The sequence below is a fragment of the Melozone crissalis genome, unplaced genomic scaffold, assembly GCF_028551555.1.
Source record: "Melozone crissalis strain CALT ecotype California unplaced genomic scaffold, PUWL_Pcris_2 ptg000042l_1, whole genome shotgun sequence".
NCBI classification, from domain to species: Eukaryota; Metazoa; Chordata; class Aves; order Passeriformes; family Passerellidae; genus Melozone; species Melozone crissalis.
In genome coordinates, this window is record NW_026535820.1 from 52076860 (window position 1) to 52098039 (window position 21180).

Sequence of the window (21180 nt, forward strand, 5' to 3'; positions counted from 1 at the left end):
AACAGAAAATTTTACTTCTCTTTAATGACAAAACCATTTTTCTCCTTCAAACAAAGCATTGTTCTGCCCTTGCATTCTCCTTGCATTCCTGAAGAGTTGCTGTGATTTATACTTGAAGAGTACTTGGGTAAATGGAACATTTTAGGGATGCAAGAATGTTTTAAGGAGTATACTACTATTCATTTGCAAGTTGCAAAGAGAATATAATATCCAGAAGTACTAGATTTTCTAATATACAAGCTCAAAAAAAAATTGGAGCATGTCCATTAAGTCTTTGATGTCAGTGCTACAAAGCTGGTTCTCGGTACAACAAAATAAATGTAACTTAGTCATGGTTTTAATCCAGGCACTCTTCATCCTGTTGAGTGAGACAGGCTTTAGGAGAAAAAGACCTGATTTGTTTAGTGTTCAGCTGGGTCATTTAATCAATGTTCTCAAAAGTTTGTCAGTTCCAATTTGCTTGCATCAAAAGCCCCATGTAAAAATGACCTGGTGCAAAATTTTAGATAGGTGACAAAATAAAGAATCAATATGCAGCTTGCAATTTAATTTTTGCTCTAAGAGTAATCTCAGAAAGATCTCAAATAAAAGAGACGGGTTTTTATGCATTAATCCCTTTTACCCTAAACATATCAACCCAAATCACAAAAGTTTCTGTCCTAAAGAGAGTCACCATTTTGAAATGACCTGGATTAGGAAGATACTGCAAGCAGTCATATGCTTTATGCCACTCTTGACAGTGGATGCAATGTAGATCTGTAGAAGTCAAAAGCATACATTCCTCATCCCCCAATTCTTCTTTTCCCCTCTTTTTGCACTTTTCTTCCACAAAACACAAGGACTCTATGCACACTATTTCCGTGTCTTAAGAGAGGAGCCCATTTCACAAAGATGCTCTCAGAGAAAATCAAAGTTGCAGAAGGTGACTTTCACAGGGAAATGGCCAAAAGATGCTCTCCTCACCTTTGACTACAGAGCTGGCATTCTGAGCTCATACAAGGAGATACTGGGGCACAATTTGTCTACCATCCTCAGACCCAGACCCACATGCACGTTGATTTAGGACAAACGTAATTAAAGTCATCTCAATGGTACAGTGCAAGTTATAATAACAACCACCCTGTATATTTAACTTTAGCCTGGAACTTTACAAACAAAGCTGATACTGCTGGTGAGGTTTCTGACAGTTCTAGGATAGAGAGAAACCTCTTGATGACCCATAAATCTGAAAGTTTTTATGTGCAATTATGCACCTACCATTGCAAAAAAAGCAATGTTCTTTTCCATTTCTTTTATGTGTTCCCGTAAATAGCAATGGTGTTCATGTTTTTTAAAAAGGACAAATACTTGTTTGATATACTGTATTTTCTGGACTGTATGGGAATGAGTAAAAATTGGTAAGCCTTGATTTTCAGGTGAATTACATTGTTTTCCCTTTTATAGAATTACAACTTACAGAATCTTTTCTTTTCATAAGAGAAACTGAAAATAGGTCATCCAAATTCTCCATTACTACACTGTACGTGCCCTTCAGATATTGGAAAAACTGAGACATGTCAGTTAAATACAGCAGACAAAATAATATGCACATCAATCAATGACTGGAAACAGTGTCCAAAATGTTATTTATTGCAAGGTTTCATCAAATATGCATTATTCTAATGATCGATACATTACAAAGACAGACACTTTGGAGAAAAATTATATGAAAGTAGACAAAAAAAGATTGCAGTCAACTTGGTGGGGAAATGTGACTTAATTTAAAAATCATATAATTGTTATGGAAAGAGCCATATAAATCAAACTTGTCAATGTTGACAAGGTTTTTATCAGAATTTCTAGTTCTCTATAGTCTCCCAAAAATCACCTAATGAGTATGTATAATAAAGTCAATTTCCAAGCTGTTACACTAAGAATAATGATATAAGTTTTCCTTTCTCTTTTGTATTAGGAAAGTTTTATCTGATTTATGTGAATGACTTTCGTATGAAAAGCGAAAAGTGTGTAAATAGGAAAAAAAATCCACTCTGGCTATAAACTTACATACAGTACATTGTCCTAGACACAGTTCAATGTATAAACTGAGTGGAAGAGTGCCTGATTTTTGGGGGATTTTTTTTAAAAAGTCTTCTTTTTTCTTGGTACTGGCATGAATAGGTAACAGCTTTAATGGAAAATAGCCACAGGTATCACCATCCCTTTCCATCCCTCCCCACCTCACACAGATGCACACAAACATGTGCAAACAATACCCATTGAGTCCATTTTTCTTCCCCATTTTTACAATAAATTCTGTGTGTTATTCAGTAATTGTGCTTGTGATTTGCTCTCACATTCCTTTTTTCATAGATGAAGCTGTGCATATACTGCTGTTCTTGTAAAATTGTCAAAAACTGATGAGGTTTTGGAATCAGGAGGCTGTATTTTAGTGTCTCTGCAGGCTAGTTAAGGGCAAGTTTTGAAAGAGTAGAGAGTAGCGTAAGGAAAATCCAAAACCTGAAGACTGAGTTAACTGAAGACAAAGCAAGCCTGAAGACTTTATTGTGATTAGCAGCAGCAGCTTCTAGTAAAAGGGTGCCTTAACTTTACGGAGTGACTTGACAATGACATGTACTCCCTTCTTTTTTTTTTAAATAAGAATTTTATTCCAAAGACTTAGAGACTCTGTTGTAGATAGTATTTTCCAATAACTCTCACAAAACAAAGTAGCACTAGTGGGAAGAAGATGGAGAAGGAAGAAAATAAATTTGTGGAAAAAAGAGCTTGCGTCTGACAGTGTGACACTAACACTTTTTGGAGTTTAACTTTTAAATAGAGGGCTTGTGTGCCAGTTCCCTAAAATTAAAAATGGATCCAGAGGAAATGACTTCCCAGAGAACAAGCCAGCCACTTTGGACAGACTGGACACAAGCCATCCACACAGCTGCCTGTGGCTCCAGCCAATTGCTGGTCTGCACGCTGCTGGGGGAGTTCTGTATCTCCCACAGAGCAAAGAGCATATGGGCCTTTCCACAGCTGACTCAGACAGAGGAGGAGAAAAAAGTGGCAGCAAAACACTGGTGTTTGCTTTGCTTAATTATGGTGGTCAAGAGAACTTTAAATGCCAAGTAAATGTGTATAAAAAATGGCAAGAGAGATTTTTACAAGAAGGTTGATGTTACTCCTTACACTGTAGCATGGGAACATATTTTGCACAAGGCTGTCTGATTTTATCCAATGAACATTTCAGAATGGTTCCTATTCCTGTCCTCTGTGTAAACTCTAAGCCACATAAGCTGCAGGAATCTGTGCAGGGCCAACAGGAAAAAGTAGTTCTCATTTTTCTTCGGCTCTTACCTTTCCTGAAGCTGTTCAGAACTGGGAAAACAATACCACAGTGATATTTTTATTGCTGGTCAAAAATAGTTCACTGGACAGAAAGGGAAGAAAAGCTTTGCAAGCCTGGCATGGAGCCTATATTGTGCAGCTTTTTCTGGCACAGGGTATAAGCAGAGCTGCTCACCATAGACAGGTCTAATACCAAGGCTCCTTTGGAAATACACAGCATCTCTAGTGATCGCTAAAATATAAGAAAGAGGGTTGTAATGCCAAACAACAGAGGTGACTTCCATAATGCTCTCTAAATACAGGAAATAACTGAATTTTCAGCTCTTTAGAGATGCCTAGATCACATAGAAACTTGAACATTCAGGCCAATCCTTTTCATTAAGAATGATGCAATGAAGCCTCACCCTCTAAATACGGAATATAGATATTGGGGATGTTTTACTTGGTTGGTTAGTTGGTTTTGTCTTTTTTGTTTGTTTGTTTTGTGTTTTGTTTGTTTTTTGTGATGTTTGTTTGTTTGTTTGTCTGTTTCTAAACCTGTTCCTAATCCTTCTTATTTTATGAATTGCATTTGTATGGAAAGAACACAAATACTGGAGGAAATTTTCCTCTTTTTTGTCAACAAACACCAAATTGTTCCTGTAAAGCCCAAATCTTAAGCAAACAGGAAACCTACCCCATATTTCTAGACACAGAAGAGTTAATGAGTCAGTAGAGGTACAGTTACTAAATGTTAGGTCCACAAATATGATCACAACATTGCAATCTTGTTAGATGTGCTTTTAAAATATAATACTTTTGCATTAGCTTATGAAATGTACATATTTCTTTTGAAGGCCTCATTTATCCCTCCAAAGCAGAGAATCATAAAGTAGTTTTTCATAATAGTCTGGAGTTAGATTATGTTCTTTTAATATGCATAAACTTTTCACCTTTAAAGTAGAATGAGACTATGACCATGTAGAGGGTTTAGCTCGATGAAAAGGAATTGTAACATATTTCATATTATAAAACTAATGAGTTAGGCTTTGAGATCCAGATATAAGGTTTGGTGTAAGAATCAGTTCTTGCTTTACACACTTTTTCCCTTCTTTCTCTGCACAGAGTCTCACACACCGAACCCAAACGTTCTCTCTAGCCTCCTTGGTGTGGTTGCTTAAAAATAGAGAGCTACAGCAACAACCAGAATTTTCCACCAGTGGGAATCTTCCTGCTGGCCCCATAAGTATGGTATTAGCCATGTTTCTCCCTGGACATGGTGCACAGCAAAAGGCTGTGTGGGAAATGGCTTTGAGGCAGTTTAGGCATGCATGTAGGGGACAGGAGCTTGTGAGGCTGCTGTGCCCCGTATTTCCAGTCCAGCACACAGAGTTGCAGGAAGAGGATTGAGCAAGGAGTTTGAGGAAGAGCTGCAAGGTAGCATAGTGCAGTAAAAACAAGGACTTGCATCTACAAGAACTGTTAGAGTTAATGGTGAAGTCAGGCTCAAATTTTGTCTTCAGTGACAGAAGAAGGAGAGGAAGAAATAGAGTGCTTTTCCCAAGATAACAACTTTGTGTTAGCTACCAGGACATAAAATCTTATGCAAACAAGATTTCCATAGTTTCTTCCACAATTTCAAAGCAAAATTATACACCCTATCCTCACAGGTTCATCTTGCTTAGATTACAACACAAGAAAAAAGAATTGCCATTATGTTTGTTTGTCTGGGACTTTAACTGCTAGATGTAGCTTATATACAGCAACAACATGTATTGTTGGAAAAAAATATCCATGAGATTTTTGTTGGATTTTAGTCCTGTTGAAGGAAGAACACAGTTTCATTACCCCTGGAAAAAAAGTGCCACATCTCTTTTTGGGTTACTGGTGTAATAATAAGATCAATTAAGCGGGCACCTTTATCAGCCTGCCTTACTATGCTGCCTTCTGCTCTTCTCTCTACTATTTCACCTACCTAGCTCATAGAAAAACCTTCCTGAATTTCTTTCAACTTAATGAGTAATGAAACATTTCTTGCTAGCCTAGTTTTCAGTCCTCTCCTCCCTCCAAAGAATCTGCGAACAGTAACCTGTCCAGCAAAAAGTGCATATCTTCTTTTGGGGGAAAATTGTGTGGGATGAACTGTTGCCTAGTGTATTGGTACAACAAATATAATATTCATGTACAAATACCACAGCCATAGACAGAAATGTCTATGAAATTGTATATGTACAATTCAGCCATCCTCAGTACAATGAAGGATGGTGTCTGTAGGACTTTTTCTTAAATTTCACCTATTCTCAATTTTTACTTTCTCAAGCCATGGGATTTGCCCCATTTCCTCTGGGAAATAACTTCTATCTTAATGGATCCTGCTCCTTTTCCTACTTAAATATAGCCTTTTTTTTACTGCATCTCAATACTATTAATTGATGGTCACTTCCCATCTTAATCATTTCCATTTGTTACATATTATTGCAATCCGTAAAATACAGAGATTAAGAAGCTCTGAGCTCAATGCACCATCTCAACTAATTTGAATTGTACACAAATTTCTAACCTTATCTTCTAAATACCAGTGGATGGCTTTAGAAACAGAAGCTCTGATTTTTTGGAGAAACTGGCACAGGATGGGCTAGGTCTAGGAAGTCTAAAACCTTTGATAAAGTTATGCTGTAAGCTTCAGTGAAGTGTCCTAAATCCAAACCCACATTAGCAAATTTGGGTCACAACTACTCTAAGCATAGTTTATTAATGTTGAGAAATATATATTAAAATCCTCTGTATTATCTTGAGTGATTTCTACAAAGGCTTTGAATTCAAAATGCTGTTATGGGAGTGTGTGCCACTTTTGTCCTTAATTAACCCATTAAGCCTTGTCCTGCCGTCAGTGGATTATATAAATATAACCAGAGCACACTTACCCTGCAGACAAGAGGAAGACTTGCTACTCTTACTACATTCATGTTCTCATTTGATTTTCCCAGAGCTATTGTTCTCCTTTGGAAGATGATGAGCATTTCCCAAGTTTATGACTTTGGGCTGGATTCTGCAATAGAGAAAGCTGTCATAAAGTCTGCTGATTCCAGTCGAGATACAGACCTGATTTATAGGCAGCCCTGATCTATAGCTATTGGCCTTTTGGACTGAGAAATTTGGTCTCAAGTGTATGAGTTGAAAAATAGTATTAACAAGACCTGAAATAAAACTCCATCTTCCCAATCTCTCACAGAGAGCACCATAATTCTAATTAAATGTCTCTGAAGAACTGAAAAAAAACTGTTTAAGGTTGCAAATGTCTTTTAATTGTGCTTTCTGTTCCCCTGGGAGAATTCCAGCTGAACAAGAGTCTTGTGAGAAAGCTCAAGCAACCGATCACTTTAACCACATTGGAACTACATTAAGCATCTGAATATCTCATTTTGTCACATTGCTCCCCCTACAAATGCTTGTGTTTAAGATGTCAAAGCTGTGCCTTGACTACAAAGGAAGAGAGGGTTCTGAGATAAACAAGAGTTTTGGGAAAGAAAAACAAAAGAGTAATTTATCTCTCAGATTGGGACAATTTGCCATGCTCCTGCTGCTACAAGAAATATTCTTCACACCAGGTCTTCTCAGGAGATTATCCACAGGGAGAACAAAGTGTTCCCACCATGCCTGAAAGTAAAAAAACATCCAACAAGTATCAAAACAACCCTCCCTGAGGCCTGTTGGGATGAATTTTTTGGGAATCCTATGAGGGTAAGAATGAGGCTGGCAGGAAGGAGAAGGAGATTTAGAAGAGAAATTACTTTTTTAATAGAAAATCTCCTTTCTTGGAAGCATACACATATCTAGGATGCAAGATGCCACTCTTGCTAATGCTTACCTTGTTTCTAACAAATGAAGCCCACTGCTTGCAACCAGGAATTTTCAAATATAAACACTGTAGGCAAGCTGCGGAACAGCACTGTGTGAACAGCCTGCTGCCAGGGCTGCTGCTGCTGGAACTGGTGCTTGGAGACCTCTGAAATGTGTGCCACTGTCTTCCTGTGCTGCCCCGTGCACCCATTCTTTTTTGTGAAGACCAGCTAACTTGAGTATTGCAAATTTACTTGGGGGTATGTAGCCTGTCACAGCTTTAAAATTTCATGTCGCCTTGGAAATGTTTCAGAAAGCAAAGTGTATCCAGGAACTTAGGAGACATTTGACCTCCCTCACCAGTTTCCTACTTGTGCTGCTCTTGTAAAGAGGCTGCTGGCAGGTTTATATTTGCTATTTAAGTACCCACAATTGTACTGAAATTTTTATGGTCATGCAAATGAATGAAGATTGAAATCCATTTTCTTGATTACCCCCTCTGTGAGCTCACGAGAGCTAAGATATCTTGCTTACTTGCCATAATCTTAAAGCTCATGAAAAAAAGCTCACAGTCTGCATAAAATTAGATGTACTAAATAGAAGGGACTAATAAGGCCTGAGGGCTTGCTGCTCAGCATGGAGTTCAGCCATGTGAGCTTTCCAACACTGAGCTTAAGATATAAGCTCCATGTCCTGTACTGCAGTGTGATTGAGTCTCTCTCTCTCCTTTTCTTTCTCCTGAAGACTGTTTCCTGATGCAAATGTGCTCTGATAGCTGGGAGCATTTAACCTTTATTTCCTCAGTAACAGACCCCAGAACTCTGATTTGCATGTATGAATCATTACTGGATGCCATTGCTCGGCTGCCCACTCAGATTCCTTAAAGCAGGCCTTCACTTGCAGTTGGTGCCAACTGATTTAATTCCAGCTTGAAGTTCACTTGAGTCCCATTCATTGAGGAGCTGACCCCACCTGCTCTCTGCCAAAGGAGGCCATGGCTATGACTAAAATGAGAAGAGATGCAATTCTTTCTTACTTCCAAATTATTCTTACATGTTGTAAAAAAAAAGGATATATGTCCAAAAGCATGGTTTTTATTCACAAAGGCTCTGCACATTAGTTATCACCTGTACCTTAAGGGGGAAAAAAGTTATTTCTGCAGAGTACAGCCATAACTGTTGTCTCTGTGTGGTTAGAGAACAAATTACTAGTGCCAGGATGCATCAGTGATCTATCTTAAATGTGTCGATGAACATGATGTTCCTTTGCTTTGTATTATACATTATACAAGAAACAGAAATGGGATTGGCCAAAAGGGACTTGATGCTGCTCTTTTCTCACCTTGAAATAGTTAGTTTTCCAAAGAATTTTACAATCTGAGTGCTCCACTACGACAGCTTTTGCAGTACTGCACATTTCCACCCCGCTCTATATTTGCAATTACTACTATATTCCATATATATGTATAAATACACATATACACATATTCTATGTATATAGACTAGCAACATGGCAATGCTCTGTTGATCCTGGGAATCTTGCCTGAGCCCTGAGTGAGCCAATGGGCATTGCAATATGACTTTTAATATTCATGGAGATGCTGGCTTGGTCTCAGGCAGCACAGAGAGGTGCTCACCTCTGCTTTCTGGAATGATGTTTGCTTATGGATGCTGACTCTCTGATTCTTGTCTGGGAGACTCAGATGTTTCATGGTTCCAGATACAAAGCTGATGCTCACACTGTTCTTCTCTTTAAAGAAATTATCATTAACAATACTTAAGATTCATAGCGCTGGATTGTACATGTTGATAGCTCTAGAGGCAATTTTCACTTCCTATTAATGTCAGGCATAAACCTGGTGAATTTATTAACTGAATTTATGCAGTTTGTTGGTGATGACAAGACAAATATTAAAGCTTTAGTTAACACTTTTTTCATGGGTACAGAACGGGCTGAGCTTTTGATTTGTTTATTTGAACTTCAAGCCACTGCATATATGTATATATGTTTATATGTATAAAGTTTGCCTCTGTGTGGATTATGTGCTTTTAATGAGTATTAACAGCATTAATCTCTGTATATTTTGATTGAATTTGACTGTTGAAATTGGACTTTGAAACAAGGCCGGCAAAGAAGGCCTTGTTTCAAGTTTTGGCAGTAGATTTCTGACATTTGTTAAAAGAGTAATGAGAAGCTTCATATCACAGTTTTAGTACCTCAAGATATTCAAAAGCATTAAAAACCAAATGGCACACTTAGGGCAGAGAGATCCCTGACAATACAGGCGGGTTATGGAGCTGCTTTGTACATGGCGAGTCCACTCCTGCAGAGTGCCCTGGAGCCCCAGCCAGCACACAGCCTGCACCTCCAGCAAAGGGCTCTTCCTCCTTTACAAAGCACTGTGCCCAGTTTGGGGCACCTAGATAGACTTTTTTACCTTTAGAGTGAAAAACAGCGGAGAATTTATTTCTAATCTGCTGCTGCCAGAAGGGAGATTGCTGAGAATACCAAGCCATACTTGCCTCAGAGGGATACAGCAAAAGGGCAAGAAGCAGTACTTAAAAGGTACAGTATTTGAAGATCTAACTGGATGAAACAGGGAAGGGGGAGAGGAACATCCTGTTAAAGCCAGTCAAGCATTAGATCAGTGTCCAGAAAGTCATGGGATCTCCATCTTGGGAGATCTTCATAACTCAGCTCTCAAAGGCTGTGGGAAACTTGATCCAGTTTTGAAATTAGCCCTACTTTGGGGACAGGGCTGAACTAGATATTTCCAAGTGTCCCTTCCAACCTCAATTTTTCTTTTATTTTTTGATTGCCCAATGTTTTAGCAAGCTTTCAGCATTTTTAAGTCTGCCTTTCCTGGACACACAGAGAATAACAAGCATAGGTCTCGGTGATGTTAGGATTTAATCACTCACTAACAGCAGTGGTGTTGCACCAGCAGCACTAAACCGGAGATCATAAGATCAATGTCAGCCTTGGGTAGTCAAGCATTCGTGAAAAAAGGGTCTTGCCTGTTAGCTACAGGTTTTCCACCTCCTCCACTTCCTCCTGTGTTCTCCAGGCCTGCCCTTGAACTTGCAATTTCTCACAGCAATTAACCAGACCTCTGAGTTGCCCCAGTTGTGGATGCCCAGTGTGGGGGATAAGTGACAATAGCTTGAACTGAAATTACTGATGCTCTTAGCAGGCCAAGGAGAAAGTGACCAGCAATTGAAAATAAAGGTCATTTTATGTGGCCTAATCAGAGGATTATATTAGGAGAACATGCACTTGGCATGAAAATAAACCAGCAGTATTTTGTCCCTGGAAAATTCCAAGTCTTCCATCCAAAACAATGCATTTTTCATGTGTGATTTCCAGTACCATAAATATCTGGTGAATTGAGGCTTGCTCAGTATGTCAGTATGGAAAGTGCACAGACTATCAATGGTCTGTTAAAAAAAAAAATAAAATAAGCAATTTAAAAAATTATAGTGTCTCTTTTCATTTGAAGGAACCTACAATTCATTTGAATTTGAGAGGAGGGACAGAGAAGAAATGGTCAGTAAGTTATTTCAAATCCATTTTGGAAAATTAAAGATTTTAATGCTTTCTTACTGAAAAAAAATCACAAAAAGTTTTCTGGCATTTATAGCCTTTCAGCAAAATAATTTTGAGACATTTTTAAAAATAATTTTTCAATCACATGCTATCTGAAAACTCTCTTATGAATACAAATCTTATGCCATTTAATAAAGCACTAGTATGGCAATTTATTGAAATAAAATGTTTATTTACCTATAGCATCTGACAACAGAATTCACTTGGGTAAAATTTCAGTGTGATTTATCCCCTGAGCTTCACTAAATATTGCTGCAGCTGCATGTTTTAGGCCACTGAACAGCAGAGAAAAGAGAGACATTAATTGTATCTCTTACCATGGCCAAGACATACATTTACTAGATTACAGCAATCAAATAGCATGTATGTCCTTTTTTCAAGAAAAAAAACCAAGACTGTCTACCAAAAAACGCTTGTGTAGGGGATTGTGAACCATATATTTCCCTTCTAAAAGACCTTGTCATCCTTTATACCAGTTGTCATACTGTCAGCTCTAAGTTTGATTAATGTGGAGGAAAATAGAGGGGAAAGTAAGTAGAAGAAAGAAATTCTGTACCCAGCTAATGGCTTTGGAGGGGGCAGGGGGTGTTGGCCACAAATGCAGTGAGTGAGGATTTCACAAAGAGAAGAATACTGAGTATACATGCTTGTTTACATGTAAAAGGTGTAGTTACTGCAGGACTGATCAGAGCTGCCTTTTTCAGGGGCTAGCTGACTCAGACCAGTGGATTTGATACAGCTGCGTATTTCACCATTTCTGTGGGCATTTAATTTGCCAGAGTGATATTCCAAAATTTCTACCTCTTTGTCTTTGTTTGCTTCTAATTCTTTCCTTTAGTCATGTCTAGTTAAGCCAAAACTGGCTGGAAGCTAGAGAAAGAGTTTAAATCACTTGGAACATTGACCCGTGTTCAACATCTTTAAATATACAGTCACTGTATATTCTAACAGCCTTCTGTCTTTGCCACAGTGCAGTCATTTCATCATTTCCTAGGCCTTTTCCCTGATATTGTTTATGTGTCACTTACTATAGCAAAGCATTCTGACTAATTATCTTTCATACTTTTCCTTTCACTATATAAGAAAATCATTAGAAAAGGAAAAAAAAGAAAAAGTAGTTTTCTTCTTTCTGTCTGTGACCTCCTATTTGTGTTTAAAGAAAACAGTTTCTGGATCCTTGTTTGGCCACTGATGGTTAAACCTTTACCGGAGAAGGAATGGCTTGACCGATGGGACTTTGTAGATCTGCATCATGCAGTGCAATCTTCTGGAAGGATGGAGTTAAAGAGATGAACACCTTTGGCAGCATGCTTTCTGGAAATTATTATAGCAAGATTATAAAATACAAAGTTTGTAAGCTTGATCCTGGTGTCATTTATGGCACTGCACCACTGCTAACAATTTGAGGGGAAAAAACCCAGATGTGCGCTGGCATGAGTAGCCAGCCATGAAGCTCTTGCCATGAAGCTCTTGCCATTGTGCACTTAAAACTTCCTCAGCTGTCTTCAGGAGCTCTCCCTCTGCAATTCAATGAGACACTCACCTGGGCTGGAAATTCTGAGCAGAAAAGGTGATATTCAACTCTCCTAACTTTTTACAGTCTAATAGAAGGCAAGCCATTAAGACTTTCTTTGTGATGCTACAAACTAGAATGAAAGAGGGAAATGGATGCAACTTGGCCTGCTAAAGATAAACCTGGGGGTGGCACACCAATGTGTGAGGGATGGGCTGCAGGGAGATCATCCAGTCCACCAAATGGAGGTAGGGAATGGACATCCATGCAGCAGAAAAGACAAAAGGGTTATTAATGTGCTGGAAATCACAGAAATGTCTTAGAATCATCACATGGGAATTATGGCTTCTCCTGCTTAATAGATGGTGGGATCAACAAGATTCCAGCTGAAGAGCGTCTACACCAATACACACAGCATGGACAACAAACAGGTAGAACTGGTAGTCATGGTGCAGTAGGAAAATTAGGGCAATGCTGCCATGACAGAGACATGATGGGACAAATCACACAACTGGAGTGTTGCAATGAGTATCTATAAACTCTTTAGAAGGAATCAGCAAGGAAGGAGAGTATGGAGAGTTTGGGTTGTCTAGACCTAAATAATGGTGGAGATAGGGATGAGTTTATGGGTGAGAATCAGGGGGAAAGCCTGCAAGGCAGATAGCCAGGTGGGATTTGTTATGTACCATCCAACCATGATGAAGAGGCAATGAAATTTCCTAAATACAACTGGGAAAAGTTTCACAGTCATTAGCCCTTTTTCTCAACAGGGATTTCAACTTACCATATTTTGAAAATTTCAAAATAAAATATAGTGGAGAGTCTAGGAGGTTCCTGGAATGTGTGAAAGATGACTTTGTTACACAGCAGGTGAGTGCACCAAGTAAGGAAGGCAACCCACTGGACCTGTAGCTTGTGCACAGAGAAGGGCTAGTGTGTGATGCAATGGCCAGGAGCCATCTTGGACATAGAGATCATGAAATAATAGAGTTTTCAGTTCTCAGGGAAATCAGAAGGGGAGTCAGCAGCCATCTTGGGCTTCCAGAAGACAGACCAACTTATTTAGGAGCATGGTTGATGGAGCCCCTTGGGAGGCAGTCATGAGGGGCAGAGGAATTCAGGAAGACTGGACATTCTTCAAGAAGTAAATCTTAAAGGCACAGGAGCAAGCCATCCCCATGTGCCCAGAGACAAATTAGCACAGAAGAAGAAAAGGAAGGGGGAAAAAAAAAAAAAAAAAAAAAAAAAAAAAGGAGAGTTTATGACCTTTAGAAGAATGGAAGAATGTCTAGTCAGTTCAGGAGAACTACAAGGGTGTTATGATGTTATGCAGGGAGAAAATTATGAGGGCCAAAGCCCAGATAGAACTTAATCTGGCTACGGCTATAAAAGACAATAATAGTTTTTCTTTACATTATCAACCAAAGAAGGGCTAAGGAAAATCTACGTCCTTCATTGGTATTGGGGGAAACTTACTGACAAAGGATGAGGAAAAGGCTGAGGTACCAAATGCCTTTTTTTACTCAATCTTATCTCAGGGTACCTAGCTCTCTGAGCTGGAAAACACTGATAGGGAGCAGAATAAAGTCACCATAATCCAAAGCTAAATGGTCAGTGACCTGCTAAGCCACACAGGCAAGGCTAAGGGGATCTACTCAAGGGTTCTGAAGGAGCTGATGGATTGTCAAGCCATTCAAAATAATTTACGATCACTCCTCATCAGTCAAGGAGGTCCCAGCTGATTGGAAGTCAGTAAACATGACCCTCATCTACAAGCAGTGCCAGAAGAAGGTTCTGGGTCTTGTCAGTCTCTGTGCCAGGAAGATTGTGGAGAAGATCATCCTGAGTGCCATCATATAGCATGTGCAGGATCATCTGAGGATCAGGCCCAGTCAGCAACACTACAAGCTTGGGGAAGACTCACTGGAAATCTTCTGAATGGAAAAGGACCTGGGAGTGTTGGTTGACAGCTGGATGTACATGAGCTCTCAGTTGCATCAGCAATAGTGTGGCCAGCAGGACCAGGGCAATGACCATCCCTCTATACCCAGCACTGGTGAGACCATGCTTTGGATCCTGTGTCCAATTCTGGGCACCTCACTACAAGGAGGACATTGAGGTGCTGGAGCAGGTCCAGAGAAGGGCAACAAATGTGGTGAAGGGTCCAGAGCACAGATTTTATGAGGAGCAGCTGAGGGAGCTGGGGTTGTTTAGCCTGGAGAAACAGAGAACTTATCACTTTCTACACACTACCTGAAAAGGAGGTTGTAGCAAGGTGGGGGTCAGGCTCTCCTCTCAGGTAACAAGCAATTGGAGGAAAGGAAATAGTCTCATACTGCAGCAGGAGAGGTCTAGATTAAGTATAAGAAAAATTTCTTCATGAGAAGTGTTATCAAACATTGGAATGGGCTACTCAGGGAAGTAGTGGAGCCACTGTGCTTGGAGATATCTAAAAGACATGTACATGTAGCATTTAGGGACGTGGTTTAGTGATGGACTTGGCAGTGCTGGGTTAGTGGTTGGACTTGATGATCTGAATGATTCTGTGAAAATCATGGAGTGGTTTCCATACAAGGAACTATTTAATAGCTTAGAATTCTTCAGCCTGGAAAATAGGACAGCTGGTTCAGGCTGAGACAGCTGATTAATGTGAGAGTAAACAAAACAAACAGAAGAAGGTGGTTCTCAGCATGTCAGGTTAGCTGGGCAATACTTTGCCACAGCAGTTGTGGTAGCTAAATGTTGGCCTGGGTTCAAAACCAGAAAAGTTTACAGAAGGGAAAATTTTACATAAGTAAAAAGCTATACATATTTTCAGTTGTTGAAGGCTGAAACAGTATTTAAGAAAGTAACATGTAATTTCATTATTTTTGTACTCTCAGGACTTTCTTTGGACTACAGTGGCAAATACACTGTGGTTGGGTAAGTGATTTTTTTGATCTATGCCTGTGTGTATATTCTTGTCAGGGATGTGTATTTACTACCAGTCTAATGGATGTGTTACAGAAGTTATGTTATGAAGACACAGAATTGGAGCTATCATACCCTTTTTCTTATCAGGCATAGTAGCTGGCATGTGAGCAAATAGACAATTGTTTTTTGCTCTCCAGTCCTACTCTAAGATATTTAACCTAGTTGCTTACTTAAAAAAAAAAGTCTTTATTTATCCTTTATATACATGCCTATTATGTAGTAAACAACAGAAACATACTTGCAAGGAGTTGATAAGATCTGATGATAGGAAGTTGATATAAGTGAAATTCATATCATAAAAGAGCTATAGAATTTTTTTTGTGGATGTAACTAAACTATGACATTACTAATTTTTTTAACATAGGGAATCCTCTATTAAGTAATTTTTTTTTAAAAAGTGCTGGGTATTTTTTGAAAAGTTGCAGTGCTACTCAACTAGAAGTTAAATTTTTGATGTAGTGTTTTTTAATGCAGGCTCCCTTGTGTGTATCAGCATAATATCAGATCATTTTTGGCTTTAAAAATCAATGAAACAACTACTAAGAGGCAAAATTAGTTTCAGTTCTCAGAAAGGCAATAGAGGCACAAGAAGATCAAGTGATGAATGCAAGTTTGTTTTGGGACAGACTCTACCTTCCTGACAATAACTTAGTGCTTTGTCTAGATTAGGTATCCTCTTGTGAAGGGCTTTATGGGTCTGTAAGAAGCTCTACAATAAACTCTTGACTAAAAAGCATATACTTAGCTTTTCAGAGAGTGCAAGGAAGCATAGAACTCTCAGTGCAGATGCAGAGATTTATACCAACCAAAGAACTAGTTTACGAAATCTGTCAAGGACACTGTGGTAAAAAGGCATCATTCTAAATTGTAATTGTTTTCTATGTTAATTTGTAATAAGTAATCTACAACCAGGCTGAGACAGCATTATCTCTGATTTTGTGAGCTAATCTCCAATCTGTAAAACATGCTCTGTTTGGATTATCTACAGGGTGCACATTTCTCAGTGAATTTGTTTTCTTTGAGTTGTGGGAATACATTCAAGGAAATTAATTTGCAAACAGATACAGTTGCTGCTGGATGCATGGGTTCTCTCTTTGCACTTGAGATGTCATGTTGCTGGTATCGGCTGCTGGCCTGAGCAGGAATCTTTGGATTGCTTGCCAGAAATTTTCCTATAATATTCTCAGGAAACTTACCTGACAGCTTTGTAGTTGGAGAAGTATATACAAACCCCTGCCTGCCACCTCAGAGCTTAACTAGTTTGAGTTGGAGGAGGGGGGAGAAATATCACACAGTAGCATATTTCTTTTAATGCACCTGCAGACTGTAGCACATACATAACTGCCGGCAATAATTTGTCCCATCACGCTTTTCTCATTTCAAGTCTTTCCATGGTCCTAGTGTGGAAATGCAGCACAAAGCTGGTTATGACCCAACTGATTTTATTTCACAGCATTGGCTCCAGTATGGTTGATTTTGTGTTTGTACTCCAGGCAAACTGGAAACCATGCATCTTTCAGAGTCTGGGGTTGAGCACAAATAATGACCAGAAATTTGGCTGCCTGAAGGGAGAAGTAAAAGGCCACTTCATTATCCCATTGAATCACATAGCTGTGATTTGTCTACAACAACAAAATAAAAATCAGAAGTGAAACATAAAGGAAGGAAAATTACAGAGGAAGGAAGGATACATAAAGGAAGGATAGTTCATTACAATTGCAGAAGGCAGGGAAGTAATGCAAAGAATCAGGTTAAAAATATATATTTGAAAAATGAAGGATTGTATACATCTATGAGTAGAAAAGTGAATCTTTGAAAACATGATTTCCTGAGGATCCTGTATCTTGTTCTTTGAAGCTCTAGCTGGTTGGTTTTTTTTTTTTACCACCCTTAATAGCTGCACTGATGGAGGAAAAGAATTGGGAAGTTCATTCCTATTTTAAGCTCTGCATTCCTAATGCAAAACAAAAAGCTCTGACTTCTATCAGAAGGCTCTTGTTCTTGACTAGGGCTCAGTTTTTTAATGGAGATAGGGCTGAGAGAAGTTTGTTTCAAAGTAAAGGCCTAATGACAGTCTTATGGACAGGATTCCTCTTGCTTAGCTGAAGTACCTTGGAAGAAGTGTCAAGTATAAGCTGGTTATCCAAGCTCCCTCTGTGGTTGCTTTAGAGAGAAATGATTCTCCAAAAGGCATTACTTCCTACCTAAGATAACTGTCTCAGTTAGCAAGATGACTAATTTCCATTAAATGCCTATATCTGTCCTCTGGCAAAAACCAGAGGCCTGACAACTGGATTAAACTAAATGTGTAGTCACTGGATGGCTACAGATAGGTGAGACGAATCCCATCATTAGCCAGAAGCATACAGCATAATTTGATTTACAACTTCCTGGATCTTTTTTTCTGTTGGGCAGACAGCAGGGAAAGGTTCTTACAAAAGAGTGAATACATCTGAAATAGACAGTCCTATCATTTTTGTTTCAGTATCTTTTGTACAGGAGAAAAATAAAGATTTTTTTGACTCTATTTCTCAGCTAGGTCAGATGATAAGGTGGTGTACACCATGAAGTCCTGGGTGGTGTTCACGTTGAGAAGCCCCCAGAAGAACTGTCGGGTGAGTCAGGTCCTGCTGTGCTAAGGAGCAAAAGTCGAGGTGGAGAGACCAGCTGCTGACACTATGGGAATCTGAGAGGACACTTATTAAAACAAATTTCTGAGACTCCAAAAAGAAGAAATCCTCTCTACCAGGAACTAACAGAGCCAGAATATAGCCTATGTTAAATCTTTCGTGTTTGTGTGTGTGTGTGTGTGTGTGTGTGCATGTATATCTATACACACACACATTTTTATATAAAAATAATTGTTCCTGTAGTTGTCTGAAGATAAAGAACAAACATAAATCTCAGCGCTGAAGAAAAATTATTTTAGCAAAAAGCATTTTCTTTTGTTTAGTTGGATAAAATGACTTTCCCATCTAGGCTGGGGTCAATTTTTCAATTTGTATAAATCAATGTTCTTCTATGAAATGAAAGTAATTCTTGTGCCTTCCTCCTTCATTTTTCAAAATTCTTTAGTCTCATACCAGTACTAAAAAAGATAAAATGACATCTCGTGTGCTTGAGAGATTTAAGGCCTTGCATTTAGCTATATCTAAAGAAAAAAAAATTATTCCAGGGGACCCAATTACACTATCTTTTATCCCTGCAATACAATTAAAGCATGTCTCCATTTCTGTGGTGTGGAAGGGACCTAAATTCTCTCTTCAACCATGCTAAAGCCTCTTTATTCAAGGTTATAACATGGTTTGGGAATATGATTGAGGCTTTTGGCACAGTAGAAATGATTGTCCTTTGACTGTATTCAGGTTGTCTTTGAAGCTGCCCATGGAACAGAGCCTGACCTTCAAGGGAGCACAGATAGCCTTTGCCATTCTGTTTTGTAATGCCATGGTCTAATTACAATGGTCACTTTGGTCGCCAAAAAATTTGAAGGCCAAGGGGGACCCAGTAATTTTGTGCTGCATATGGGGTGACAAAGAGTACAGCTCCTTGCACTGAGCCTATTATAAAGGACTTGTAGTGTAATGTGAGGGACAACCATAAAGTTTGTAAATTTACATCTAGCTAACTAGAGGTTAAAAAAGGAAAAAAAATATGCGCAGTCTGAGCTTCTCTACTGTGGAAATATATGTGTTGTAGACAGTCAGGAGAGAACTAAAGTCTTCTGTCAAGTAGAAGGCACATCTGTGCAATCATGTTCATTCTACAGAGTTTGAGGGGAAAAAAGTTACAGATATTGTGATGTTAAAACCTTTTTTGAAGCTATACCAGTTGGGTATAGCTTAATTGTTCAATAGGGTGATAAATACTTTTAAAGTATGGCAGAAAAGGAAGGAACATTTTGTTCTGACATTTTCTGAACAAACAGTATAGTATATATAAAGCTGTTTTTCATATTCTCCTACAGTTCCATTACAAAACTTCCAAGTGTGTTTTAAATGGATTAACATACATACAAGATTGCATGTATTTTCTCAAAATGAAAACTTTAATTTCATCTCATTACTGTTGAACTTTTCTGTTTGCTTAAAAATGAATTTGAATTGTAAGATTCCCTCTCACATGCTTAAGCAAATTATTTAAATAAAAGAAACACTATTTCAATAAAACAAAATTGTATTTACCACAATTAATTACAGTAGGCAGTAGCTACAGCTCTCACTGAAAGTACTTCTGGCCATGTTGACTAATGTGTTAGAGCACATGTTTAATGCTACAGGAAGCTCCACCAAATTTCTGTTTCTGAAGAAGGTAGGCCCTGCAGAACAAGTTGCTTTCCTGTAACACCAGGACCACAGAATATTGATTAGTTTACTCGAAACTGTGCTAGCAGATTTCTTACAACTTTCCTAGCACAAACCGCTGAAGATTCAGGAGGTACTCTGTGTGTTCTCTGGTCTTTTCACCTTGGTGCTGTCTCATCTGTTCATGAATATTTGTATACCACAGGTACACACATAAAAAGTATCATTTAATTGAATAAAGAAGAAAAAAAACTAATGCTCTTCAGCCCCTTCCATGCACAGCTTAATGTCCTGATGCAACTTTATTCCTAAGAAAGGAATAAACAAAACTAAATGTACAATGCTAGATCACTAAGATCAACTCAATGATGTTTGACAACCTGCCAAAAGGCAAGGAAGAGCGACAGGACAACAGACTGTAAAAATGCACAATAGCTACTGCTGATCTGCCAAAAAATATGTTCAGCCCTTCTGGGAAAAGGTTTGGCTTAGCACAAAAGTGATGCTGCTCTGTTTTCCATGAGTTGTCTCCAGAGAGTTGGTGGGATTTGCATGTGATGAAAAATAGCCTCAGATTATCCTGCCAGAGAAGGAAAAAGGGATAGAAGGCTTGGCTGGAGTATTGAAAATTAATCAGGTCCCTGTAAAAATTAATCAGTCCTGCCTCTTCATCCTGTCCCCTAACATGAGGAATAAAGTACATTTTACTAAACTGCAGTACCGAAAACACAGGAGGCCAAACAGAACTGAAAAGCATTTAGCTCTTCATATGTCAGTCACCAAACATCATGATCAGGAAAGCTTGTCACAAAGGGGAAGAGTTTTAATGGAGCAACTTCATGAATTTACAGTAAATGTTTATGCCAGTGCAAGCAGAAGTGGTATGAGCAGTAACACAGAGTGCCAGGCTGAGCAAAGATTGGGGTCTGCAGAACAGAGGAGCCCTCAGCCTGGCCAGTCTCACCCATGTGAAGTCAGTAGCCCCTGTCTGTGCTGGTCACACCAGCCCACTGCTCTGCCTCACTCTCCCCTGCCAGCTGCCAAGAAAACCCACCAGGCTGCTCTAGTGGTCCCAGAGATCTCTCATTTCCCATGCTAAATCATGAAGCAGATAAGGAGAGACCTGTGTAATGGCATGGCTTTGCACCATGGCAGATGCATTCACTCCTGCTCCCTGGAGGGAGCACGCTGGGTGGGGCTGGCTTCTGTCAGAGTGAGCATACCACGTTTCTACAAAACTTATTTTGCAGTATCACTTTCCCTGGAGAAAGATACAGAGACTCTTACATGCTAACTGCTCGATCTTTAAAACAAGCAAAAGCAAAAACACACACACACCCCAACAAACAAAACAAACACTATGCTAGTTATTTATTTCTTCTCTAGGATGAGGAAGGAGCAGGGACAGGGGGAAGGGAATAAGGGTTTGTGGATGGTTTTTATTTTCCTTCTTTGTAAGGCACTGGGAACAGCAAGGGATAGAGCTATTTACAATGTGAAATAAATGTGCAGCTGTGTGTAGTAGTAACTGGTAATAGACAAGAGACTATAAAGGGTGATGGGCTGGGGAAGGTGATAAGGGAAGAGAGCCAGGCGTACTGAGTGGGGAGAGAGGTTTTGGGAGCCCTGACAGAAGCA